Genomic DNA, 24,204 nt, shown 5'->3' with positions numbered 1-24,204 from the left:
ATTAATAAGCTTTAAGGGTGAAAGTACAGCGCCCTTGGCTTCTCCTCCTCCTCTCCAGAGCATCAATCCGCCAGATGGAAAACAGGGATTTTACTTAAAAGCAGTGGCAGGGTTTACTGACACCCGTGTATGCGCCACGCGCCCACAGCCACAAAGATGCTATAAATTAAGTTAGTCTGTGAACTCCAGGTGAAGCTAACAGAGCTTGAAGAGGAGACACAAGGACAGAAAATGAGGCTGAATGACAGGGAAGAGAAAGTAATTACTCCAAATGAGTAGGTGGGAGGACAGATACTACTTAATTTGGACAGATGAAATACTGATGAACCCAAAGACAAAGAAGGGGAAGCTAGAAAGAGACAGAAAGAAGAGGAAGTAGAAGCACGACAGCAAAGGAAGTTAGAAGAAGAAAGAGAAAGGAAGAGCATAATGAAGAAGTAGAAGAAAGAGAAAGAAAACATACAGCAAATAAAGAAAAGGAGAAGAAATGACAGTAAGAAACAAGGGAACTAGAAGAAAGGGAAACAAAGAGAGAGAAGACAGGGAAAGAGTAAGAAAGCAAAAGGAAGTAGAAGAAAAGAGACCAAAGGAAATAGAAGAAAGAAAAAGACTGGTAGAACAGAGCCGAGAGAGGAGGATATATTAAGTTGAGAGAATTCTCCAAGAATGCATATTCTGAGGGAAGGAGGAAAGTGAGAAACAAGAGCGGGAAAGAAAAAAGGAGTTTAGAAAGTTGTTTTAAGACGATGGAAGAATAATGAAAATTCATACTCTTCCAGATGAAGATGAGGGAGCAGCAATACAAAGAAGTGTTGGTGGCATATATAGAAGTAGAAGGGACGAGAGTGCTATTCAGCATGTGTAAAGGACCATAGTAGGCTCTCCACAGGGAGAACTGACTTTATTAGAAAAAGGCACTGAGGGAATATAGGAGGTAAGTCCCCTAAAACGATTAGATTTAGAGGACAGGGAAAATGATAATTGCGGGACAATGGGGGTCATTACGAGAATCGTGGTATAAATCAGTTTTTACCAACATGGAGGCAATACCGAGTCCGGGTAGCACTGACACCGCTAACAGCGGCCGATTACATGTATGCATGCCGGTATAGACAGTACCGGCTTGATGCAAAAGACCCAAAAACATCCCTTAGCAGCATCATGGAAAGTGCTGACACCTCTTCCACCTCCGTCCACCCCTAAATAACAGGGTCGGCATTGGCCGGCCCGCTAATACCGGGACCGGAAGTAACGTCATCACGCCGGAACGGGAAATGGTACGGCGGCCATCTTGAAAAACACAATCCATTGCCATGCTCGAGATACAGGACCTGGAGCCTCAAACCAACACTCAGCTCAGCATCTACGCCACCAGCACTATGCCAAAGGCCATAAAGAAAGGGGCATCCCGGCAGCGGAAGGAGCGGTTCTCCGAGGATGAACTTAACATGCTGGCTGACACTCTGGCAGAGAATGCAGAGGCGGTCTTTGCCTCAGACCTGAAGAGAGCTGCACAGCTCAAAACGAAAGAGATATGGGAGCTAGTGGCCCAGAAAGTCAGAGCACCAACCCCCGCACTGTAAAGGGAGCAAAAAACGCTGGGATGTCTGCTAACCGGAACCAGGGTCTGGCTACTGGCGGTGGCTCAAACTCACCCATCAAACTCAGCCACTGAGAAGAAACCTGCGCCAGCACCATCGGAATGGAGTCCATAGAAGGAGTGGGAGATCTGGAACGTGGAGCGTCGTCATCGGCAGATGGAGGTGAGTGTCCAAAGAAAACACTGTAAAGCAAAGTATGATGATAGTCCACCAATGTGACTGTGCCATGCGGCAATGCATGAGCCATTACACACACATGGACAAATCCCTGCCTAGATGCCGTCCCCAGCACTGTCACATCCACATGCATGCAGCATGCCAATGCCATACCTGAGACACACACCACAAACAGGGAAACGGCATGTGTCACACTGCACGCAGTCCACAACACAAAAACATGTCACACAGCATACACCACCTCACACATGTGTGAACCTAACGTATGGCTGAACAACTCCACCATATGGCAGGTAACCTGTATGCCACAACAGTAGGACAGCAAGTCATAAAACGTGTACAACTGCACTAAAACCATTGTATGCATGATGCCTGTACAACCATCACTGATGCCGTCCCTCTTTCGGTCCCCCACAGGCCGTGATACCGACAGCGACGCAGAGGACTCTAAAGCACAGGCCACCACTCCTTCGAAGAGGGCCAGGTCCAGGGACGACACTAACAGGCCTTCCATGTCCAAGGGCACTGGCACATCAGCAACTTAGGACAAAGGCACCACATGATGGCAGGGAACTGGGGTGTCAAAGCTCAGCCACTACACCAACAGTTCCAACACCTGTGGAATCCGCTGCTGTTGAGCCAGTGGCAAATGGGACCCTGTCTGCAGCTAACAGCTCGGTACGGGAGGCAGCTCCCGCTGCAGCACAGAGTGGCGATGAGGTACTTTCCCAAGGCGAGGTATGTGTCCCTGAGGAGGACAACCGCTCCATGGAATTTGGAGGCACACCCAGCCCCACCCAAACACACCAGTACACACCCATTAGCTCACCCGATGGCACCTTGCATCTCCAGCCTGGAGGAGAGGCAGAACCAGAGGCCTGGAGCCACACACAGGATCCACCTGAATTGGGCCCCTTGTGACACGTGCCACCCACCTCCACAGGGTCAGGGACCGGGAGTTCAGGATGTCACAAATGGAGGCTCACCAGCAGGAGCTGCCCGGCCTAGTGAAACAATATGTATCTGATGGTGATGTGTTGTGGAGGGAGGCCCGAGAGAACACTATGTCCATGAAAGGGGCCATAGAGTCAAGCACCTTAAAGATCTGTGAGGAGCTGTTGGCAGTGAGGAAGGTCCTTGAAGGGATTGCGGATGTCATGGAGGCTCTGTGTCTTGCCGTGGCAGTAGAGCATGCGCCCATGGGGTCATCGTCAAACTCCACACAGACGAGCCCCCTGCGCAGGTCTGTGCGCACCATGCGGCGCCCCAACATGCCACCCCCGGAGTCAGACACAGGGCATTAGTAGCAGGGTCAGCCTGCATGTACAGACTTATGCAGACTCGAGTGGCATAACATTGCACGCCATGTGTGGGGGTGTTGTGCGGGGAGGGGAAAGAAGGAGGAGATGTGTGGGGGAGGGGAGAGGGAAGTGGAAGTGGGTGTGTGTGAGGTGGAGAGCCTGAGCACTTTTTACTTTTTCCTGTTCAATACACCCAATGTGTACCAAAAAAATCACTTGACTGGACATTCCTTATTGTGTATGTGTGATTTATTGGTTTACAGTGCATAGTGTCCATGTACCCCCACACCCAGTGCCCTAAGTCCCACATTCATGGCACCCTCTGCACCCATGTGTCTTAGAAATATTGGCCTATCACAGACTGGCGCACATCGCCACCGGGATGATGTGCAACCCCATCATCTTCATCCTCACCTGGTGGTTGCTGTTCAATGTCAGGGGGCAGAGGCACGATCCGTCAGATGCACATGTTGTGCATCATGACACATGCCATGATGATCTTGGCCACGTTCTCATACCTGTACATGAGTGCCCCACCCGACCGGCTAAGACAGCGAAAACGTGCCTTCAACAGGCCAAAGGTCTACTTGATCACCACACGGGTACGGGTATGGGCACGATTGTAGTCCTCTTAGTGCCTGTTCTGCGGGTTCCGGACAGGGGTGAGGAGCCATGTCTTCAAGGGATAGCCACTATCACCTGCATGGGTACACAATAAGGTATGTATAAGTCAATTCCTGATAGACACCTGTACTTATCACACATGCCTTTAGATATTTGTTGTTCACATGCACATGTCCCTGGATGTATGCACACATTTTACCTTGCCACAATGTGTGCTGTCCCATGGTCTAATGGTGTGGGTTGCGTCGTCCAGATGATATAGGGTGTCCACTCCCTTGCTGGTGTTCATGCACTGTGGATGCATAACGATGTGTTTGCTTGGTATCATAATGTGATGTGTAGTGATTAGTATGATTTTATTACTAGCAGCGTGATTTATCATTCAGCGCTTATTATTCCCATGGTGACCTACAGTGCTACTGTGGTGGTGGCCCAGTGACAAGCAGTGTATTCCCTTGTGGGATTGATTTGTGCACACTCATGGATGCTTGTACTGTGTTGTGTTTTGCTGCGGACATTTACATTGTGCATACTCGCAGCATGTTGCTGGATTGTGTTACGGAGGGTGAGGTCTGATAATGTGCAGTGGACGTGTTGTGGGATGTGGGCTGGTTGAAAGTCAGGCATGTTGTAATTGGTCTGCAGCTTCCGTCATTACTATGGGGTTTGGTTGTCATGTTCAGTTTGGGATGCTTTGGGGCACAGTGTTTTGCAATATGGACATTGTGCAGTCACCACAACAATGACACCAGGGTGGTGTGTGCATCCCCCCACCCCCCATTACACTGCCATGTGCCTGTCATGCAACTTACCAAGCAGCCAGGCATGTCGTCCTGCATGTCACTCCATGTAGCGTGGAGTTCCGCAGGACCATTGAGTCATGAGTTGATCCGGGAAATCGGGCACAACAAATGTGTGATGATCTTGCTGGAGTCACATACCATCTGTACATTGATGGAGTGATATAGCTTACGATTGCGGTACACCACCTCCGTGGCATGCGGGACCACCAATTCCACATGGGTGCAGTCAAGAGCCCCAATACAATTTGGCATGCCTGCCAGTGTATGGAAGCCAACTTTTATGTCAAAGATCTCCTGGACAGTCCAGGGTAGGGATATGTAGTTGCTTGAGTGCTTCAGTAGGGCAGCAGGCACTTGGTTCAGCATGCGAGAAAATAAGGGTTGTGATATGCCATGCATGTGCCCCACTGTGTGCTGGTAGGTGTCTGTGGCCAGGAAGTGGAGCACAGACAATACCTTCAGTAGAGGGGGGATGGTGGTACGTATTTCAATCAGGCTCACAATGTTGTTGTGTATCATGCCCACAATGGTGGTGATGGTGTCCCGGTCCAGACGGTACAGTGTGTGGATCTGCTCAGGGGTTAGGTTGAATGGACTGGCTCTAATGCGATTGATTGGGGGCTGCCTGCGCGGTACCACTGGCTGCACTGGTGGGGCTTGCTGGGCCTGTCTCACCCTCCTCCTCCTGCGTCTCCTCTGTGGTGCCTGTTGTTGTTGTTGCTGGTGTAGCAATGCAAACATGTCCTCCAGCCCCAATATTGCAACTGCAAGTGGAATCATTTTGGTGTGGAAAGGGATGTGATGCGTGGGTGTGCTCCTTTTGTGCTGGGCCAGACTCCATTGCCTCCACCTGTGCCGATTGTGTACACCTGTGGTAGTTGGGAACACTGCACATTGGTGTTTGCGGGTGATACGCGATGCTGGTGATGGCCGCATACCGGTATCCCTTATTACCGCCTTCATGATGCTGGTATTTGCATGTCCGCATGACTTGTGATGTCCTCCTGTTAGCGCCATCACGGTATTGCCAGCCCGAAGGCCCGCGTGCCCGCGCGCATGCCGGTACGGGGGTGCACGGTATCAGCGGTGGCACTGATACCGGGTTGTTGACTCGTAATAGGCCGGAGGGGTATGCGGTGCCGGTATTCCCTTACTGGCATCGTTTTTCCATTACCGCTAATCTCGTAATGACCCCCAATGTGTTTAGATGAGGAAAGGCATGAAAGTGAAGATGAGGAAGGGGGGGGTGGAGTTGCAAAAGGCCCCTCCACAAACATAAACCAGGAGGAAGAAGGAGAGTGGTTCAATATGGTAGAACAAGAAGGAGATAAACCAGAACCTCTGGCATACTCCAAGCACCAAAAACTATGCTCAGCGGGGGTAGAGTAAATGACCCCATACACAAATAGGTTAAGAACATTACCAGGATGAAAGAAAGTGAGCATGGCACATGGCTTCACAAAAACAAAGGTCACAACTGAACCTGGATACAATGCAGAATTTACACAATTTCCATTGCTAGAAAAAGGGGGAGGGCGACCGCAATATATACCATGGCCAGAATGGACAAGAAAAATTTGAGGTGTAAGTTGCCAACATACATTTCAGGGGCAGGAAAGTGGATTTATGAACTAGGAAAACTAACAACAGGGATGACGCTAGTGATAGGTGACATAAAAAGCTTGCTTTCTTTTACCATTGGAGAGAGGGTTGACAACATTTGGAGAACAGCGGGGTACCCTGGGGTGACCACACAGACACAGCCCATGACAGAGCCTCCTTTAAAAATTGCAAGGCAGATGTATGGAGGGCACTCACAGTGCAATATCCCAATATGTTAGACACAAGTGCAATCATGATGCGCAAGATGCGCGATGACGAAAACCCCATTGCACACATTCAGGAGATTCAAGAGCATTGACGTTGTGTTATTCGGAAGCCAAGGGAAAAAACGGTATCTATTTTCTATCGCATATTGTGTCAGGGCCTACTCGAGCCAGTGCAGAGGCACATGAAAAAACTAGTGGGAATGGAAGCGAAACCATGGCCAGAAATTCAATTGACTACAGTTCACCATTGTCGATTATTGCAAGAGGAGATCAGGAATAAAGCAGAGGAAGAAAAGATAGAAGAGTCAAAGTTTTCAATGGAAGGAACAATGTTGACAAGCAGAGGGGGAGTGGATGGACAACAAGGGCACCCAATTACGGGAGGGAATTTCACAGGATGAGGAGAGTATAATTATTGGCCACGAGGACATGGGTTTGTCCCTAGAGAGAGAGGGGGGGTGGACTTCAGGCTGTGCAAAGAGGAGGGTTTAATGGGGGCAGTCCAGACCTATGAGACCACCACAGCAGGGTTGGACATGTGGGAATTTGGGACACATCTCCTGCGTATACAGAAGTGAAGGAGGGATACAACAAAACTGGCAGAGTGTACAAGGGGGACAGCATATCCTGTGCCATACATTTCAGGGTCACCCGACTAGTATGGCCAAGACCACCCAACACTATCAGATACATGTGAGCAAAGGCACCCTAGACAACAGTCACTAATACAGACACAGCAAGCACCTATAAAGCACAGCTACCACAGACACACGCATAAGCACCAGTACAACAAAACACAAGGAGACTTGGAACCCAAATGCAGAAGCACAAGCACCCGCACCCAGAATAGTGAGTGTGACAGTAGTGGGAGGGAATCCTTTCATTGGGACAGGGATGAACCTATATCTGCAAATGTGTTCAATCCTATCTGTTACACCTGCCCCCACCAGAGGAACCACGGGTGACAAAACATGTTCCTCCCTTATAGATATGGGGCGACCCAGTCTTGTGTTAGGGAGGGGAGATGCCTAATGTTAGGCGTTGCCATGATTGCACAAGGTTTTTCTGGGGCTACAAATTTGGTTCCAGTTACTGACAATTTGCCTATCACTATAGGAGACCCTGACGTACCCATGCCACTATTATACTCTCGCCAAACACCAGTCAACATAATGGGGAGGGACTTGATGAGTAAACTCAACATGACCATCTCATTTACTGACCAGGAAATAGTGTGATCCACTCCAGGGATTGATTAAATGAATGCCTGAGAATTCATTTTTGCATTCTCAGTGCAAATAGCACAGAGTGGTGCACCCATGGCTCCCGCTGTATTTCAATATTGAGCAAACCTTTTGTTAGCATGGCTCCCTGTGATAAGGGGCAAGCTATTCCAGCTACACGCAGTACTTTTATTCTAACCAGAAATTCCCATGGATGAGGAGGAAGGACATGGGTTTCCCTTAGAGCTAGAAGCAGTAATAGTGAGAGAAGAAAGGGTGATTATTCACGGGACTGATGACGAAGGGAAAGCGTGGAGAGCTGTAATTGCTTTGGATGAGGGACACAGACTAACTGACCTGACAGATGAGGAATTGTTCAAAGACGAAAACTCAGACGATGAAGTGGTATTCTTTATAAGCCTCACGCACTGGGTGACGATTGAGAACAGGGAAGTGCCACAGAGGATGGCACTTATAACAAAGACACTGTCATTTTTCCAAGACAATTTGGCACACGTACCAGGCACATTATGGACAAATAGTCCATATGACGTTGGCCTGCTGAAGGGAGTAGGCGTAGTAAAAATCAAACTAAATGCAGGGGCAATCCTGACAAGGGAAAAACAGTACCCCATGTCAAGAGAAGAAGATGAGGGGATTTATGAGACAATGGCCCTCATTCCGAGTTTGGAGGTAAGGGAAAAACAATGCCAGTAAAGGATTACCGGCATCGCTTACCGCTACGGACTGTTCTGACCAACCAGACCGCTATTAATGGCATCTTAAAGTACGATGCCGTTAGTAGCGGTATGGGCGCGTGCACGCGACACCCCATGCCGGCATAAGCGGCATGCCGTAAACTGGATAATATCACAAGTGAGGCGGACATGCAAATAACGGCCTTATGGAGGCAGAAAAAGTGCCTACCGGCATGGCGTAAATACCAGCATCGCCGACCAGGCGTAAAGACCCCTGAGCAGTGTTTCCAACTGCCACAGGTGCACACAATCAGCACCAAGATGATACCAATAGTAGTAGCATTACTGGAGCTGGAGGACCTGCTTGCAATGCCTCAACAACAACAACAATAACAGCCGCCACCACAGAGGAGACGCTGGAGGAGAAGGAGGGTGAGACAGGCCCAGCATGCCCCACCTTTGCACCCACCATTACCATGCCGGAAGCCCCCAATCCCTTGCATCAGAGCCACTCCCTTCAACCTAACACCTGAGCAGATCCACACCCTGTACCGTGTGGACCGGGACACCATCACCACCATAGTGGACCTGATACACGACGACATAGTGAGCATCATTGAAATACGCACCGCCATACCCCCTCTACTGAAGGTAGTGTCTGTGCTCCACTTCCTTGCCACAGGCACCTACCAGCACACAGTGGGGCACATGCATGGCATATCACAACCCTTATTTTCCCGGATTCTCAACCAAGTGCCGGATGCCCTCCTCAAGCACACAAGGGACTACATATCCCTACCACGGACTCCCCAGGAGATATTCGATACAAAAGTTGCATTCCATGCACTGGCAGGCATGCCAAATTGTATAGGTGCCCTCGACTGCACCCACGTGGAGTTGGTGGTCCCGCATGCCATGGAGGTGGTGTATAGCAACCACAAGCAATACCACTTCATCAATGTGCAGATGGTATGCGACGCCAGCAAGATCATCACACATTGCTGTGCCCGATATCCCGGATCAACTCATGCTTGGTGAGTTGCCTGACTGGCCCATGGCATGTATCGGGGTTGTGAGGTGGGTGGATGCGTACTCCACCTGGGTGGGAATGGGGGGGTGCATACTACACCTGGGTGGGAATGGGGGGGGTGCATACTACACCTGGGTGGGAATGGGGGGGATGAATACTCCACCTGGGTGGGAATGTTGATGTCACTGCACGATGTGCACATCACTGAACACTGTGCCCCAAAACATCAGAAACGGTACATGACACCTAAATCCCATAGTGATGAAGTAAGGTTGACACCTATCACCACATGACTAACAGGTAACCAGCCCACATCCCACAACACATGCACCACTCATCAGCGGCCCTCACCCCCCGTAAGGCCATCCTGCACCATGCACATGCACATTGCACATTGTTGCTGTCTACAGGATATCACCACACAGGACAATCATCCCTAGGAGTGCATTGAACTGAGCCAACCTGGGATTCCACAGTGTGTCACCGGTCAGCACACCCATAGGAGTGCTGCATGTCACCATGGAAATGATCAGCGCAGAATGCCCAATATTGCATAGACTACTAAGCCAACGCTCGCTACTAGTAAATCTCACAGAACACAACACATCATTAATTTGACTCCAACACTGCTGTATGCATATACGATGCACGTGCAACAAGATGTCAGTGCACACCATGAATCATTTTGAAGATGCAACTCACACCATTAGTCCATGGCACAGGACACATAGAGGGACCTGAAATGGGGTCAACGCATCCAGGGACATGTGCATGTGGGCACCAATTACCTGCAGGCATGTGAGACTAGTACAGTTGTCCAACATGAATGTGCGAATATTTACCTTCATACCCCTCTCATGCAGGTGATGGTGGCTATCCCTTGAAGCCGTGGCTCCTGACCCCTGTCCAAAACCCACAGAACAGGCACGAGGAGGACTACAATCGTTCCCATACCCGTACACGTGTGGTAATTGAGCCTGTTGAAGGCACGATTTTGCTGCCTCAGCCGGTCGGGTGGGTCACTCCTCTACAGACAGGAGAAGGTGGCCAAGATCACCATGGCATGTGGAATGCTGCACAATATGTGCATCTGCCGGAACGTTCCCCTGCCCCCTGACATGAAACTCCTACCACCTGATGATGATGAAGATGTGGCAGGACTTCATCACAGTGGCGATGCACAGGAGGAACATGCTGTGCGCCAGTCAGTGATCACACAATATTTCTGACATACATGTCAGCAGAGGGTGACATAATGGTTGGACATAGGGCACTGGGTGTGGGGGTACATGTACACTATGCAAGATTAAATGACACATGCGCATTGATGAATGTCCACTGTTTTTTTTTTTTACAAAACTGGTGTATTGAAAGTAAGAATATAAACATGAATGACAAAACCCTCCACCACCCTCACCCCATCCCCCTCCCCCCACAACTCCCACACCGTCACCACCTCCCCCACACACCCTCACCCCCTCCCCCTACAACTCCCCCACACACCCTCACCCCCCTCCCCCTACAACTCCCCCACACACCCCCTCCCCCCTCTCCCACCACAAGTCCCATAGAGTCCACGTAGCCTACATGAGGCTGCCAGAACAGTCACTCAGCACACCCAGAGCCAGGGGGTGGCATGTCCCGTCGGCGCAGCGCACGGACCGACCGGTGGAGCGGGCTGGTCTGTGTTGAGCTACTGGTGGATGGTGTGGCCTCATGCTGAGGCTGTTGGGCGTGAAGACCTGCCTCCAAAGCATCAGCGATGCGCCCTAGCACCTCGCAGAGGCGGTCAGTGTTTTCAGTGATGGACCAGTCCAGTGCTGTCAACTCCGTGCGCCACTCCTCCCTGGCCTGACAGTGGCCCTGCACAAATTCCTGGATTAGTGCAGTGAGCAGATCAGCCCGCTGTGCTCCTGCGGCTGCACCTGTGGCCGTGCTGGGGATCTGGCTGGCATGCCCAGCCTGCTCTTCCTCCCCGGGACTGTATACCATACTGATATGTCCCTGGGTGTTGTCTTGCCCAGACTGCTCCGGGTGTTGCTATCAACGGTATCACTCATGGATACCTGGGGGGATGCCAATTGTGTTGGTGTGTGGATAACATCCACTGAGTCATCCTCAATGGTGCCCCAGATGTCTTCTGGGCTGTCTTCAACTGTAAGGGGTGCCGTGGCTGCCACCTCCCCAGCCACACTGGACTCCTCCGAACGGGGTGTCGGACAGGTGTCTGCAGGCAGAACAGTGGGGAGTGGGGTGGGGGTGGTGTGCCCTCCACAGGCCTTGGTGTTGCAGGTGGTATGTGTCCCTGTGGTGGGTTCCTTGCTGGGACACAGCGCCCCCAGGCTTGTCCAATGGATGTAGAGGGGTGGTTGCTGTCCTGTGCAGGGGTGGTGTCCTGCTCATCACTGTCATGCTCACTGCCTGTGGGGGTGAAAGAGAGGGTCGACATGAGTGATGTTTGGATAGGCATCATACATAAATTGGTACGATTGCACATCCACACAATTGTGGGTAATAGGCATTTGTGTTGGGAAGGGCACGTCATTTCATACATGGGTGGTTAATGCAGCCATATGTCGGTTCACTCATGTTGGCCAGGTACTGTGCTGTCTGACATGCTCACAATTTAGGTCATGCACGCTGTGTGCCTCATGGAATTTCCTACTTTGTGAGGTATGTGTCATGTACGTTACGGCCTTGCACCAGGCATCGGCATGTGTCTCACTTGCTTCGGCATACTTTACAGGGAGTGTGTGTGTGGCCGACCATGGCGTCACTCTTTGGACAGACATTTGCATTGACTTTCATCAGATTTGGCTTCGCAGTTTTTACTTTGGACACTCACCTCCATCGGCAGATGTCGTGGCGCCACACTCCATCTCTCCTACGCCTTTGATTGATTCTGGGCCAATCATGCTCGCACATGTTTCCTCCCACGGGGTGAGCTTAATGGGAGAACTTGGTCCTGCTCTGGTTTCCAAGGCCTGGGTACGGTTTACCAATAGGATGTTCCTCACCCTCAGCCACAGGTCATCCCACCGCTTCCGGCAATCCTTCACCGTACGGGGTGTGTTGCCCACTGCACTGACCTTCTGGCAACTAGTGCCCAATCTCCTTTTTGCGCAAGACGGCCTCCCGCCTCATGTTGCTGCTGAGCACTGTCCCTGCATGCTCATGCAGAGTGTAGACGAGCATCTGCAGCTCATCCTGGTTGAATCTCTCCTATCAGAGGCGGGCAGATCTCTTCTTGAGTGCTTTTGGCATTCTTGGGTGGTTTGATAAACTTTTTGGTCGATTTGCAGTGTCCCAGGGGTCCTGTGTGCTGAGGATGGCAATGGATTGTGTTTTTAAAGATGGCCGCCGTGCTCCTTCCCGTTCCTGTGCGATGACGCCATTTCCGGTTGCGCTATTTAGCGGTGACCGTAAATAGCGGTGACCGCTAATTACGGTCACCGCTATTTACAGTCACCGGTAAGGACTATGGCGGTAGTGTTATCTACGGTGCGCTTGATGCCAGTAAGGGCTTTTTGGGGCACTTTTGCGGCATGGCGCTAGGTACCTTACTGGCATGGCGCAAAGCTTGTGTCCGCAAAGTCGTAATAGTCCTCTATTAGCGGGCTGCTGCCAGCTCGGACACGCTATTTGCGCCATGCCGGTAAGGGACGATACTTACCTCCAAACTCGGAATGAGGGCCATCTCTGCGTTAGTACAACAAGGGATACTAGTATCATCACAGACTCCTTACAATTCAGCAGTGTACCCTGGAAAGAAATCAACGGGGGGTCATGGAGATTTATTCAGGATTTACGCCCCCTAAACAACATTGTCAAAGCAGAATTACCATGGGTTCCAAACCCAGCTACGAAATTGTCTAACATTTCATCCAACGCCAGCTTTTCCACAGTGATTTATTTAATGAACCCGTTCTTTTCAATCCCCCTTCACGAACAATCACAAGACCTGACCACGTTCTCGTGCACAAATAAAAAGTGGAAGCATACTTGCTTACTACATTGGTACTGTGAGTCCCCATCCATTTTTAACAGGGTCCTCCAGATGGATTTAGGAAACTTCCATCTTGACAGCACAGTAATTCTGTACGTAGATGATATTCTGGAGTGTGGTGAGACTGAAGAAGAGTGTAGACAAGACTCTGTACAGGTGATGACAGTTCTAGCAGATAAAGAATATAAGGTAGACAAGGAAAAACTAAAATACTTCCAAGAGGAGGTCTTGTATATAGGGCAATTGATATGTCAAGAAGGCAGGAAGATGACCCCGGAAAGAGCAGAAGCTATCACAAAGACACCTCAGCCAAAGACGGTAAGGGAGATGCAGCAAATATTTGGGCCTCTGCAATTACTACAGAGTATGGATCTTTGACTATAGTACATCAGACCTCTTTTAAAAGGACTTAAGGAAGCTCAGAAAGACAACAGCAGTGTAACCTGGACAGGCAAAATGATTGAAGCATTCAACGATTTAATAGAAGCAGTATGCGCAGCACCAATTATAGGGATCCCGTACAGAATTCTTGCTATTTGTGCACTCAAATGAAGTGGTAATGACAGCAGTGCTTACACAAAAGACCTATTTGGGACACAAGCCACTAGCGTGTTACAGTGGGATTCCAGACCCAGTGATGAGAGGCCATTACCCCAGTGAACAATTATTGGCTACAGCAGCTTTTGCGATTGAGAAGTTACTAATTATTACAATGGGTTGCGGATAAACTCTATATGTGGATCATGCCCTATTCGCCATTCTTGAGAAAAGCAAACGCACACTGACAACACAGAGGGCATCTCGGTACGAGGTGATCATTTCGAACCCAGCAATCAAGATAGTGAGATGCAGAGTAGTGAACCCAGCAAGCAGTGTTCATAGCAGAACCACTAGAGGAAGGAAATTATCTGCATGATTGCACCAAGTACACTGAACACTATGACTACATACCACATATTACAGTAAATGCCTCAGGGGGCTTGCTATTCATTGATGGTTCCTCGACAATTGACCAGAATTCAGGTGAAAGACACACTGGGACTTCAGTAGTAAAGTTAACACTAAATGGCAACTTTGAAGTAGTGGCCAGTGCAAGATTGCCTCTATATTTTTCAGCGCAACCAGCAGAGTTAGTAGCGCTTATTGTAGTCTTTGAAACATATGAAGATGACAAAATCACAATATATTCAGACTCCGCCTACATGACATCAACAGTAAATGCAAGACTGTCACATCATGCACCATTATTGGACAGGCTCGTAAATGCACTACATCTCCCAGTGGCCGTTGGGGTGGAGTATTCATTTCCTGTGGTAACAAAGCCGCTGACACAGAGGCCAAAAAAGCAGCACAATTTCCTGACATATCTTAATTTGATACACCACCTAATTTGCACAGGCGAGAGCGTTACCTGGTTATGAATGAAGGCTTTAATTCTTTATCCATAACACAGATAACTGAATTACAGGGCCGCGTGCCACCCAAAAAGCAGGAACTATGGAAAAGGAGGGAGTGCTCATTATTCCCCACTATTGCAATGCTGCAATAAGACGGCACTGATAAACCGGTCAAGCCCTTTGCATTACTTAAAAGTAGCATTAGGCCAGCTTCACTATCCTACATACACAACATGAGAGAGTCTTGCAGCCCTGACCTAGGAGGAGCGGTTCACATCTAACCTTGCTGAGCATGTTGCTGCTTTTATTGTTAACTGTGCAGTGTGCCAGAAGTTCACGGCAGCGCACATGCTGCGAGTAGTGAGAGGAGCAATACCCCGTCCTACGAGACCTTTCCAGTATTTACATATTGATTATGTAGATATGCTTCAAAATTGTAATGGCTACAGATACATGTTGGTAGTCTTATACCCTTTCTCCCGATGGATCGAAGCAGGTCTATGCACACACCGCGATGCCACATGTGCTACAGAATTCCTTGTATAAGAGGTATTCCCAAGATGGAGAGTTTGCAAAGTCCTCTGGTCTAACAATGGACCAAATTTAGCAAATTAGTTGTTCGAGCACATCACAATCCTGCTGGGTTGGGTATTAAGCATAAATGCCGTTCCATTTATCACCTGCACGCAAACAGGATTTGTTAGTGCCTCAACGGCCTTCTCAAAGAGAGGATAACCAAGCTCAAAATGACCCTGAAAAAAGGATGGCTCCATTGCTTACCCTTAGCTCTGTTTGCATTACATAATCATACATAATCAGCCCGACTCAGAACATCACCTGACTCCTCATGAGCTGGTGACGGGACGCTGTATGCATACACCTTTTGCTCCTCACACTAGAGTGCAAACAGATGCTCATAGTGCCACTGTTGTTTTCAGAACTGAAATACAAGACTAAATGACTTCTATGACCGTGAGTGTCTCTTTTATGTCTCAACAGCTTCTGACCCGGCAGGTGAGGTCAAAGAACAATGAGAAAGATAGCGAACAGCTTGTTCTGCAGACTTTACTCCAACCCCCCTCCTTATACATTGGCAATCTGGTTTACATAAAAAACTTTGTAGAGACCTGGCTCAAGCATTGGTTCGGAGAACCATTTAGAGTGAAAGAAGTCGCTCCCGCCGTTGTTAAGGTCTGAGAAAGGCATGCCTGGTTGCACCTGAGCAACTTCAAACCCTACAAAGGAATAACTCACCTGCCGCCAGCAGTGCCTGATTAAACCCTGTAGAGGCCATACTGTTACTGTGCAGCCTGGGGTACTACCGGGTACCCAGGACCAACACATGCAGCTAGCGGGGTGTCTCAGGAGCCAGTCACGTAGCCACGCTCCCTGCAGGGGGCCCCGAATACCATCACATGCCAATGCTGTGCAGGGGACTAGAGGGAGCTTGCCTCAAGTACCCCTCTGTGGCAGGGTCCAAGCACATGCCAGTGCTGCTGACAGCATACCCCAGGACCCAAGATCAGTGACAACAGCACCCTGTGAGAGCCACAGGGCCCATCGCCAGTCCCGACTGCATGGAGGCATCTAGAGTATCAATGCTAAACGGTGCACAGGAGCCCCCAGAACAACGAGACTGGTGACCCCATCACCATTTAAGGTAACTCTAGGACCCCATCACTGATGCTGGCACCATGCTGGCCATAGGCCATGGACGGCTTTCATCATGTGGGTGCCAAGACCACAGCACTGACTCTTGCAGCCCATGGGAGACACCAAGACTGGAAGGTCCTGTGGACATCTGCAGGTTTTAGCTGGAGGGGACAACAGCTTTATTACCCTCTTGGTCCTCAACCACTAAGCAGATGTCCAACAATTATTGTTATACATTCTAGTATTACACTGTTTCTGCTGCGTTCTAGCCTCTGCAGCCTTTTCACCCAGTCCGTCCTCCTTTCTCGCCTCACTTTTCATTGTCCACCGTGGGCCTCTGATGACTTGACTTGGTGGTGGCGGTGCTCCTGCCTGCCCGCCTGTGCACACCTGCCAGGGTGTGTATTAGACTAACTGAGTCTGCCCAGGCTGGCACGCACAGCAACGAAAGTAGAAAGTGAAACTGAAAAAAATGAAAATGCAGACTCAGCAGGGAGGGCCCACATGCAGATTCGGGGAGACAGAGACCAATGATTTTCACACAAAAAAAATGCTAATGCGACGCAGGCTGCATATCAATTACAAAATTCAATTTAAATCCAAATTAAATTCTAAATCCAATTAAGATTTGCTTAAAGAAGCTGCGGGGACCCTCAAAGGAGTGGGGCCTTTAGGCCGATGCTTACTTGGCCTAATGGATAATCCAGCACTGGCCTCCAGTCCCAGACATTGAACCAGAAGAAGAAGTGACAAGAGTCCGGACGAGGTCAGCAACAAGAAGCAGACAGCAACCTGTAAATGAGAGCCAATAATAACCCGTCTTATCCTACACAACCAATCAACTGCCTCAAATGAACCACCTCCCCAAAAACATTTTACCTGTATAATACAAAATATTGCTTGTTTCTTTAAAATTGTCTTTTGTTTAAAAAAGGTAAAAAATAAATTACTACTAGATGTTGCCTGTAAGAATATTGCTGTACACAATTCTTGCCTTTATAATTGATCGCTACTGTGCCTTCAAGACAACCAAGGTATCACTTATCACTCTATTAGTAGATCCTAAAACTAGATTTAATTTTGGAAGGACCCGTCAGGCGATCATGAAGCTACTAGCAACTAGACATCAACGTGACAGTATCCAGTTGGAAGAATATACCAAAAAAGAAAAGGCTAAATGATTAATCGTTTTAATTCTGTTAAATAAAGGCTTCTGGCAGGCAGACCACTTAACGGCCGTGCCTCCTTGTGAACACACTAGCAATGAAATTTGTAGCTTTCTTTTTTACATTCTGTTGTCTCTATTTCTTGATTTTTCTGGCATTACGAGAAGTGATTCGATATAATGTGCCCAAGCCAGTGTGTACTAACATGACACCCATTCCGGTGTTAGATGAAGCAATAACACAACCTTTCTCTATTACTACCAAACAGATAAAAATAGTGAAATTTGATGCTTGTACTAACCTCCAACACATAAATTCCTATATGTCAAATTCCACCCAGGTGACCAACAATATATGGTACCAGCACATGAGTAAGGTGGGAGTGAGACATCGGATGAGAGCTGCTTCCTGTGTTCATGCATTCTCAACTCTGTGAGTGTCTCCAGAACCTCTATCTTCCGACATGTATGGCAAGAGGCCTGTTTCAAGGTAGGGAGCTTTCAATGCTGTGGGTAAAAAAGGAGAAATCTCCATGGGTGACCATTTTATAAAGGCAGTGTCCACCACAAGCGATACCGATCCAAACAACGAAGTAATACGATATAGGTTATCAGGCCCGAGAAGAGGGGAAATGATAATTGAACACCCATTTTTAAACTGTAAAGATGAGAATGGAAAAGAGATTCCCTGCGTGTTGGGAAAGAGGTTAACTATATATTTACCCAAGAAGGATGGATCAACGGATTGAGCAGTTGTAAGGCAGAAGTGCTTACAGAACAACCAAAAGTGGTAGTAAAGAAAATAAATGATGAATGCCATAAGGATTGGGATCAATATATCAGAATGCTGACGTTGGTGGAGGATGAAGGAGGCACGTTACACATACTCCCAGTAAAGAATGCATCACTGTGTATAAGGAACACGGGACCAGCAAAAGAAGGGGTAAACAAGGGGTGTAAGAAAATATACATCTTCCCTGGGATGAAAGTAGGAACAGCTGTACTAATAGACCACTATTGGGCCTTTGGCTCAAGAGCCTATATGAAGTGTCCCCCTAGTTGGGGAGGACTTTGTTCCTTAGTAACGTTAGGGTTACCCGCTCTTGTAGTACCCCAAAGCGATATACAAATCATGGGCTATGCTAAGATGGCGGCACATCTGAGGAAGAAAAGGTCCCTCTCTCTCACGCAAAAGAAAAGGGAATAATATTCCTCAGCAAAATCAGAGGATGCCTACAACGACATACCAGATGAGCATTGTTGGTAAAACAGCAGTGGTTTTCTCTGCCATCTTACTCTCTTTATTTAATTTTTATTTTATGTATTTATTTGTATAGCACCAAAAGACCGTAGACATCAGGGTGCACAATTCCACAAGTTTACAAACACAGAAAAACGGGAAAAAAGGATGAGGAGCGATAAAACCCTGCTGATGCTGTTAGACAGGAGTTTTACTTAAAGAGTACGCTTTCTAAGGACCGGCGGAACGCCATTGTGTTTACTTCCTGTCTTAAATTTAGGGAGAGTGAGTTCCAGATCTTAGCTGAACAGACAGGGAAAGATATTCTGAGGCTGTTGGTACGTTTAAATCTAGGACAATTAACCTGTGCCAGGTTTGATGAGCGCAAGGTACTGGTAGGCTTGTTACGGGACACCAATGATTTCAAGTAAAGAGGGACAGACCCATGGGAGCCTCAATGGACCGGGGTAGCCACATTGAAGCATATGCACTCATGCTCCATAAGCGAATGCAGGTCTTTTCTATACTTGGAGATATGTTCTCTCCTGGTTATTTCTTTAATGATGCAAACGGCATTGTTCTGAATGATTTGACATTTTTGAAGACATGTGTTGTTCGCACAAATCAGGAGTGCATTGCAGTAGTTCAGTCTCGAAAGAATGGTTGCTCTGGCTATGGTAACGCAATTCTTTCCCGAAAGGAAAGGCCTGATGTTTTCTAATAGATGGAGGTAATACGTGCAATTCCTAGCGACCCGGTTTACATGGGCTTCTGCGCTCAGGGAGGGTTCAAGGTAGGTGCCCAATGTTTTCACTTTACTTAGTACCGGGATGTTGCTGTTCTAGATATTAACGCTCAGGTAGTAGGGACTCAATTTGATCCTGGCCTTAGGAGAACTGAAGATCAGTAGTTTGGTTTTACCTCCATTAAGGCACATCCAGTTATTGGTCATCCCTGACTCGATTAAACTGTGTGTGCGTTGGAGGTTAGCCGCATCGAGATCGTAGTCTCCACTGATCTCCAAGACTAGTTGTGTGTCCTTGGCGCAGTCAGTAAAAAAATAGCCCATTTCTTGAAGGTGTCCAAAAAGCAGTCTGATATATAAGTTGAAGAGGACAGGATACATAGAAGCTCCCTCGGGCACGACATAATTGATGGAAGCCGGAGGGGATGAAGCATCCCTCCAGCAAATTATAGACATACGATGTGCCAGGTAGGACTGGACCCACTCCCTTGTCTCCTTCGAGCAATTGCCCAAGTCTTACAAAGTGTGCAGAAGGCACTCATGGTTGAGAAGGTCAAACGCTGCCGAGAAGTACAAAAGGACCAACAGTCCAGCCTTTCCTTTGTCAATGATTTCCAGCATGTGTGTTTGGAGGTCAATGAGCGCTGTCTCTGCTTTGTGATGGTCTGTGTCAAGCTGAGCCCCAGTGAGTCCTGATTACCTGTTGTGCGGCGTAGTCTGTGATACAGGATGCACAGTCCGCTGGGGTCCCTCTGGTCCTATGGGTTCTCGGCAAGGGAGGTGTAAGCCTGGTCTAGAAGATGTATAGCGTGGGAATCCACTCCGGGACCAAGCTTGGATTTATAGCAAGCCTGGGACAGGGAGTGATTCCCCAGCACCACGGTTAGGAGACCTCCCAGAGCAGTGCAAGCACTGTGAGTGGGAGGCTGCGTTGGTAATTTCAGAGAAAAGGAGAATGAGAGAGGCAAGAAGGAAAATGGAGGATGGCAAGCCAGCAAGGAAAGGAGACCAACAGGAAGCCAGGACAGCTAGGCAGGCAGAACAACAAGGCAAGCCAAGTCAAGATACTTGGCGAGAGAGCAAGGAGAGCTCAAACAGCGTTTCACCTCAAGGAAAAGGTTGTGACGCACCAAGCTTGGTGAGTGCCATGCTTTTATGAAGTGGCAAGGCCAATGGGAAAGGAATGCTGAGGCATTGGGTGTCCGTAGCAATGGACCAAGCAGCATTCACTGCACATGCGCAGAAGGCAGCCACCGGTCCCGAGCACATGCGCAACACACGCAACATGGTGGCACCAATTCGCAGAATGCGGCCTACTTGCCATTGTTGCAGCGAGAAGTCCCGGAGCCGCCACCTAGCCCGCCAAGGTAAGGAGACATGGCCAGCAGCTCCTGCAAGCGCTGTAACAGTTTGAAACCAGATTGCCCATTGTGTCAAAGGCTATTGGCTTCCACAAAAGCTGTGACGTGGCAATTTTATCAAAGATTATCAGAAAAAAGTTAGAGTTAGTAATTGGTTTTAAATTGTTGCCATCCTTAGGGACCAGCCCAGGTTTCTTTACCAGAGGGGTGTCTGTAACAAACTTAATGGAATCTGGTACATGGTTTCCACAGAAAGAGGTGTTAGCAAATCGGGTAAAGAACATGGCAAACACCTCTTTATGATCCAAGATCATTTTCGGTGGGAGAGCATTTTCTGGGCTGGAGGTGGGATGCATGGTGGCAAGCTTTCTCTCCATGCCTCTGAGGGAATTTGGGTGTGAGCTTAAGTTTCAGCTCTTCTATATCTGTTGGTTACTTATTCACTAATTGTCCAAAGGGTATGCTGTTGGCTAGGTCTTTTTTAATCTTATTGAGATCTTTAGCCACCTTTGCTGCAAAAGCCATCTGCACTTATGCACACTCCTGGATCGCTGGTGAAAGTGAGATTGATTGAGCTTTAGGTTTCTCCATACGTTTTCACCTTTCAAACAGTTTACTTTAACTGTTATTGGCCTCATCAATCTGTTTATTATAGACGTTTTTCTTTGTTTCTATGGTGGCTAATTTATGATTTTTCTGTGTGAGCTTATTCGCATCAGAGGTGCTTTTTAGCCACTGAGATTCTGCTTTTCCTGTATCTTTCTTCAGGAGGTTAAGCTCTGGGGTGCACCAGCTTTGATGTCCCACATTATCCCGTACTCATTTATTTCTCAGGGAGGCTTTTCTGTCGGGGGAGCCTGGGAGACTCAAAGCTGAAGCCATGGCAGTCAGCAATACCACATGGTTGTATTTATATATGCTGTGGTTTTCTTTTAAAGAAACTTAAAAAGAAAAACAAGGAAATCATAAATACAACCGCGTTGTATTTATGATTTCATGTGGCTTCAGCTTTGAGTCTCCCGGGCTCCCACGGGCCGGCAAAGCCAGTGAAACTTAGACAGAAAACCATAGCATTTATATATACAACAGCGTTGTATTTATAATGCCGGTGCTTTCACTTTGAGTCTCCTGGGATCCCCCAGGAGACTCAAAGCGAAAGCTGCAGAAGTCATAAATACAACGCTGTTGTATTTATAAATGCTGTGGTTTTCTTTTTAAGTTTCCTGGGCTCCCCCAGGCCGGATGAGCCCAGGAAACTTAGAAAGAAAACCACGCCAATCATAAATACAACCCAGTTGTATTTATAATTGCCATGAATATAAAAGGAGGGAAAACAAATTATAAAGCACTTACCGGGATGCAGCCTTCCTGCCCGCATTCTTTGCTCTCCAGCACTAATGAAGCAAAGCCACCTACTAGTAGCTTTTGTTAATTACAGCTGGATGGCTTTTGCTTCATTAGTGCTGCAAGGGCAGAGCTTAACACAAGCACAGGAGGGTCATCCATTTCACAAAATGGATGACTCCTCATACTTGAAATGTTTGAGTTTGAGCCTCATTTGCTCAAAATTTTACAGAGGAACTTTCTTTAAACATATTTTTTTATATATTTTTGATTATGGGCCATCTTTTTAAAATAAAATTTTAGAGTGAACTATTCCTTTAAATCACCTACAAATAAGTTTAAGAAGTTATGTCCATTACAGTTATCCAAGAGCTGTGCGATTTCCTCATTGAAATCAGGCATTTCCGGGGGGGGCAATAGATCACAATAAAGTTAATGCAGCTACAATGGATTACAGTCATTTTTTGGTGAAGAATTTTGCAGTATTGGCATTGGCACAGGGCTGTAAAGAATCTGAACTTGCTCTTTGCAATGACAGCCACACCTCCCCCGAAGCCCTGTTCTTACAGAAAATGGTATAGCCCTGCGCGGTAGCCAAGGCAATCATTTGCCCACTGACCTCTATTTGTGTGTTTATATAGCTCTACAAACCCTCAGGTATCTGAATGCTGCTTATTTCCCACAGTGTGTGGTGCTCATTTATCGAACTCGGAAAGATGATAGGCTGAGTTTGGCCCTGCCAGGATTCGAACCTGCGTCAGCAGGCTCTGCACGGATGTCAAAGCGAGCGCTCTAATTGCTGTGCTATCTGACCGACTATAATCTATAATCCATTTTTCTGTCAGACAAAGTATATCCAGATACAGGTCCCTATCAATGATGTAATCATGGATGTCCCAAGCGTGTTTGTTAAGGGATCTGGTATTCAGAAAGGCCATTTTGAGGGTCCCGTTTTCCTTGACTTGCAGTGGGTTTACCATGTTAGGATAATGTGAAGGCTTATGAAAGCTGATCCATTATTGAGTTATTTTGCCTGTAGGTGTATTCCATGGCTAGAGATAGAGGAAAAACGAATACGCCATCGTGGCCCATAGTGTCATGGACTTTGTTGGGTGTTAGTTCTTTATCCTGTTCTAAGGCAGATGGAACTTTGGTGGGTAAGCTGCTGGGTGGCACTTCAGCGGCTTGGAGATCTCTAGTACTAACACTCTGTACAGCTGGGCTTCCTTCTTTAGGCAAAGGGAAAGGCGCAAACTGACCGTCATGTTTGATAGTGGTTTGGGATTGTTGGAATTGCCTAAATTAAGGGTTGAGGACAGTGAGTCATTTGATTTTAACTGTAGGTATTTATTCACTATTGCCAAGCGGTTTGCTTTTTAGGCTGCTCAGAATAGGTTCAGATTCTTTGGGTGGCCCATCGTGTGGACAGGTAGTATTCACAATATGAGGGCGAGATAGTATAGGAAGTGCAGAGTCTGCTCCTTAGATATTTACTGTCCCAAAGGGGACCATCTTTGCTTTCACGGTTTTATTCTACGGCACACTCCGGCCAGGGACTCCTTCCCGACAATGAATGTGGCGCACAATAAAAATACTTTTTATCTTTAATAAACCACTGGTTTGATTGATTGATTTATTTATAGAGCGCTTTACACCAAGGCGCTGTACAATGGAACAACAGATTACAAAAAAACAACAACACTTAACAATGGGAGCAAAATTTACATCTTGAATCATTCAACAAAACAGTGCAAAGAGCAATTAACTGAGGGGGGGGTAGAAAGGGGAGATGGAAGAGGTGGGGGAGGAGAGGGAGTTGGACAGGGCGAGGGAAAATGGAAGAGGAAGAGAGAGGAGTAGGAAGGGGAGAGAGGAATTGGGTGATAGGGGAAGTTTTCAAGGGGGAGAATGGAGGAGGAGGGATTTAAGGGAAGTGCGAAATGAGGTGAAGGTCGTAGAAGAGCGGATTGTAAGAGGGAGTAAGTTCCAGTGCATAGATGCAAGGAG

The sequence above is a fragment of the Ambystoma mexicanum genome, chromosome 6q, assembly GCF_040938575.1.
Source record: "Ambystoma mexicanum isolate Mex_15411 chromosome 6q, UKY_AmexF1_1, whole genome shotgun sequence".
NCBI lineage: Eukaryota > Metazoa > Chordata > Amphibia > Caudata > Ambystomatidae > Ambystoma > Ambystoma mexicanum.
This window is presented reverse-complemented; position numbering follows the sequence as displayed.